The sequence below is a fragment of the Acinonyx jubatus genome, chromosome A1 (assembly GCF_027475565.1).
Source record: "Acinonyx jubatus isolate Ajub_Pintada_27869175 chromosome A1, VMU_Ajub_asm_v1.0, whole genome shotgun sequence".
Lineage (NCBI taxonomy): Eukaryota > Metazoa > Chordata > Mammalia > Carnivora > Felidae > Acinonyx > Acinonyx jubatus.
The window spans coordinates 116,301,208-116,306,181 of record NC_069380.1 but is presented as its reverse complement, the minus strand read 5'-3'; the positions used below and the strand labels follow the sequence as shown (position 1 = coordinate 116,306,181).

The window sequence follows — 4,974 nt, the reverse complement described above, 5'->3', positions numbered from 1 at the left end:
CCCCACCTCTCTTCTTCCGGGCCCTCAGGCCTGCGTCCCGGGAAGACTGGGGGCTAAGACTGGGTTAGAGGCCTTTGAGGGGGCCAGGAGACGCGGCCGAAAGGAGGGACGAAGACCCATTGAGATCAACCGGTGCCACTCTGGAATGGGGGCCAAAAGGACGCAGATTGAGGACAGACATCTACTCTGTGCTTGTCAAAGTGGCCCCTCCCCCAACCAGTCCGCTGGCCCAACCCGCTCCAGGTAATCCCAGCCCCGCTGCGAGCTAAGGTGCGGGCTAGGGAAGGGGGGGAGGGGGAGGGGGGGCGCTGGGGAAGGTCACGCTGTGCTGCCTTCTTCCACGGGGCATGTATCCTTTTCCATTCCCCTTTCATTTAGCAACAAGTATGAATTACGGATCTGAATGGAAGAAGGGGTGAGAGATATCTGTCGCTGCGTCCCACACTCAGGAACCAGGGTTGGAGGTCGATTTAGGGGACCTGAAAAAGTCTCACCCCAGTCTCCGACTGCGCTCCCCTCCCCCCGCTTCCGGGCCCGAGCGGCCCCGGCCTCCTCCGTCCGGCTCCCGGGTAAACACTGGCTCCGGAGAGGTCGAAGAACAGAGACCGGATCAGCCGGTTTCCCGGCCCCGCCTCCCGGGGTGCCCCTCCCTTCTTCCCCCTCCCCCCCACCCCCGCCCGCCTGCGCTTCCTCTCCGCCTGCGAGCCCCGTCCTCCCGCCCGCGCAGAATGGGCCTGGCTCCTCGACCCCGGGGTCGGTTCAGCGGCTGGGAGGCTGGGATTAGCCGAGCGCAGGGACTAATCCTGGATGAGCCTCCGTGTAAACCCGGATCGACTGCGGGTACAGCGGAGGTCGCAGGCGCCCCTTCATCCGTTCCCATACGCAGGCTTCGCAGGGCCGGGCGCCCACCCCAGGTCCCCTTACTACATTCAGTGACCAGTGGCTGGATCTTCTGTGAGGGACGGGACGGGCTGGAGTGGGGGGATGAAGAAGACACCATCAAGATCAGGCTTGGACCAAGGGCTCCAGAGCCTGGGGTGGGAGGAGGCCTGGAAGGGCTGAGGCCCCTTTGGCAGCCTCTGAATTCACAAGGGATCAGGTCAGCTCTCCAGCTCAGTGAGCAACCCGCAGGCCCCCCACCAATCCTCCAGTTACAGAATCACAAACCCTCCCTCTACCTGGCCAGAGTGACCAGCCCTAACCTTGAGGCTTCACTTGATCAAAGGAAGCAGTGAATCAACAGGAGGACCTCACGACATCCCCACCCCTGACTCAGCCCCACGTTGAGGGTAAGGAGCTCCTGTTAAGGTCTAACCCTGGAAAAGATGTCAGGGGTCAAGAGACATGGATATTAGAATCCTGCTGCTGATTGTTCACTTATTCTGTAAACACTTCCTGAGCCTGTCCCTTGTGCCAGCCCAGCATAGGGTACTGGGACACCCCAAGAATGACACACGGTCTCTATGGGAAAGGCAAACAGGTAAATAATAACCACAGCATGTGTTCAGCCCTGTCCTGAGCTGTAAATTTAGGCTGGAATGCTAAAGGAGGTGTCTCCTCCAGTAGAGTCCAGAAGGCTTCCTGGAAGGGGTGGTGTCCCAGCTGGACAGATCTGGCTGAGGGAGTTGTGTGTGAAAGGACCTGGGGTAGGAGGAGGGGAAGGTAACTGAGGAGGGCAGGTAAAGTTGAAAAGGAAGGGGGATGGTGGTGGTGCAGAATTAGAAGGCCCTGCTGGTCAACTTAAGGAGGGAAAGAGGAGCCATTGAGAGATCCTGGAAAAAAAGGTCAGATTCACATTCTTTTGTTTTGTTTGTTTGTTTGTTTGTTTATTTTTGAGAGAGAGCAGGGCAAGGGCAGAGAGAGGGAGACACACAATCCAAAGCAGACTCCAGGCTCTGAGGTGTCAGCACAAAGTGTGTCTGGGGCTCGAACCCACGAGCCATGAGATCATGACCTGAGCCGAAGTCAGACGCTTAACCAACTGAGTCACCCGGGTGCCCCAAATTCACATTCTTTACAGGTTTTAACTGTCCTTCTCGCTTTTCTGCACAGGTTTCTGTGGGGATGCCTGGGATGGGAGTAGAGACACCCACAGACAAACAGGAACAGGAGCCAGGTGCATTGAAGGTTAGGAAAGATGGTCCCTACCTCCTTCCCTCACATCTGGAGTCAGAGACTTACATTAGAAATCTGGCTGTACTGCTTCTTAGTGGTATGACCTTGGGCAGGTGACTGAGCCTTCATTTCTTCATCTGTAAAATGGGAATAATAATGCTCACCATCACCGAGGATTCTTGTGGCACTTCAGTGAAAGAATTTGTCCATTCTTTTACTGAACACATATTTAGCACCTACTATGTGGTAGGCCCGGTGCCAGGTGCTGGCATTACAGCACTGAATTAGACAGGCATGATCCCTACTGTCTCTTGGAACTTCCATTCCAGTAGAGAAGACAGACAATAAACAAACAAACAAATGAGATAATTACAGATTGTGTTAAAGTGCCGTGAAGGAAACAAACAGTAGGACATGAAAGAGGATAACTGGAGGTGGGGGAAAGGAAGGGGCTGCCTTACTCACTGTGGCCTGAGTAGCTTATCTGAGGAAACCTGGAGATGTAGAGCTCAGAACAGAGCATTCCAGGCGAAGGAAAGGGCAGCTGCCAAGGCCCTGGGGTGGGAGACAATAAAGGGGTTAGCCTGATGCCTCTAAGATGCTAAGCTTCCTGAGGGCAGGAAACTAGGTCTCTTACCTCTCCCAACCGGCTGGACAAATACAGGGTAAGATGTATAGAAATGGAGGGGATTTTCCAGCTTGCTGGTCCAACTTCCTCCCCACCCGCAGCCCCTGGAGTGGTGTTGGGGGGTTGCTGGCCTCATCAGTAGGTCCATCTGCACAGCTTAATCTGTACTCCAGCTGTTCTGTACAGGAAAGTCCTCTGCCCACTCCTGCTCCTTTCCCAGGGTTCCCAATCCTCTCCTCAGACAGGAGGGGCAGGTTGGGGCCCCTCCAGAATCTGCCGGTCCAGAGTCTGGACTGAACAGAATTTAGTATCTGACCTGCAGGGGCTGCGGGGGAGGATGTGTCCCTGATGAATATCACCAAGTGCTTTAGGATCATTGGGGCCTTTTGGGAGTCTCCCCCTTAGTCTGGGTCTCCCTTCAGGGAAAGAAACCTCGAAGAAAGATTCCTTGCACATGGGTACGTTTCACACGCAGCAACCGGCACCCCCACCCCGCCCCGTGCTGCAGAGCACACACAGCTCCTCTCACACACTCACCATCCAGCTGCACACTGCGTCTCCATGGCAACCAGTAGGCCTGGTCCACGGATGTTAGAAATAAGTGCCAGAGGAAGAGAAGAGAGAGAGGGAGAGACAGAGGAGAAACATCAGAAATAAAGAGACTCAGAAAGACAGCCTCCCAAGGAGGACCCCACTCTTTCCTTGCACCACCCCCCCCCCCCACCAGAGACTCTTGAATGGACTCAAGGCCTGAGGATGGAGGGGCTCAAGACGGGGACTAAGCAGTGGGCTGGGGGCTGTCTGGAAACAGGTAATGGGGCACAGTGGGCAGTGAGGGAGGAGGAGTATCAGGGAAACTTGAATGACAGTCTGGAGTCCTGGGCTAAGAATACTTGGTCCAGGTAAAAGACAGATGAGGGGGTTGGGTGGGGGTGGGAGACTTGGTGGGGGGGGCTCCCTTCCCTTCTTCCAGGCCTAATTGGCTGCTCAGGCTGAAACCTCCTCTTAGTCACTTAGTCTAATTAGAATTGTTCCTGAGAAGATGGTGGGGGAGGGGAAGGAGAAGCTCGGGTGTGAAGGTGGAAGGGTGGGTGGAGACAGAGCTGGGGGTGGGGAGTAGGAGTTCCTTCTATCACCTTCCATCCATTCCATCACCGGCCAGTGGATGGGCTGAGCTCTAACTGTCCAGGTTGTGGGTCACTGTACATCCTGGCCTTCTGTCACCAGTGCTCCCTCAAACGCCCCTGCTTTCTGCTTGGCCCCTGTGTCTCTCTCTGTCTCTTGCTCTACCTCTTACTCTCTCTGGCTCTCCCTTGTTATCTCCTCACCTTCCTCTTCACCTTTCCTCAGGGTCTCCCAATCTCTGGCCAGCAATATTTGAATAATAAACAGGTGAAGTATTTAGGAGTTCTGGCTGGGGCTGAACCAGGGGCAGGGAGAGCAGGGAGAGGGGATTATACTGAAAGCAGCCTCATCTTCTGGGAGTAGGAGGGAAGGGGACAGACACTGCCTGGCATGACTCCCCTGAGCCCCTCCCCCTTCCCAACCCCAACTAAGGAGAGACCTCGCTGGAGTCTGTGGAGCTTGGCTTCTGGAGCTGGACTGTCTGGACTGCCTTGAACAAGTCACTTAACCTCTCTGAGCATCAGTTTCTTAGCTATGAAATGGGGATAATAAATCCTAAATTTTTTGTGTGGATTTAAGGCGATGGTGCATGTAACCAGCTTAGTCCAATAAATTGTAAGTGCTCAATAAATGCAACTTTTCTCATCACTCCCAGACTCCTTTCCTTTCCCTTCTGGAACCAGGACATCTGCATCTTCCAAACTCTCTCCTTATTCTGCTTCCTCAGTCTTTCAGGCTGAAAATGACCTCCTTGCCTATGCAGTGCGGGGAGGGCTATGTGAGAAGTTAGGCATGGATCCTGCCCCCTTGCCACAGGGTTAGGACAGACCCTCCTCCAGTTTGGGATCTGATCTTCCCTTTTCTGCAGTACTCCAAGGGAGGAAAGGGGACAGCCATAAATGATGTAGAGGAAGTGTACTTGCTGAGGGGGACAATAAGGGATGAGCAATGTCCAGAAACCTAAATATTTCATGGGGCTGCAGCACTGGGAAGGGCAAAGTCCCCGAGCTGTGTTTGTGAATATGCTTGCAATTCCATGTGGCTTGGAGCTCTTCCACATGCCCAGTGCCCTCTGCACATGCTCCAACCCTCAAAGTGCTGCGCCT

At 54.5% G+C, this 4,974-nt stretch overlaps 1 long non-coding RNA gene across 1 annotated transcript; it reads right to left on the bottom strand.

Moving 5' to 3' along the window:
* Window positions 1-1,647: 1,647 nt before the first annotated feature.
* On the bottom strand, window positions 1,648-4,612 carry LOC128315555 (uncharacterized). Its single transcript, XR_008298421.1, has 3 exons — window positions 3,281-4,612; window positions 2,581-2,670; window positions 1,648-2,432 (listed from the first exon to the last, which is right to left on the bottom strand). It is a non-coding gene; the product is annotated as an uncharacterized LOC128315555 (long non-coding RNA).
* Between the last annotated feature and the right edge of the window lie 362 nt (window positions 4,613-4,974).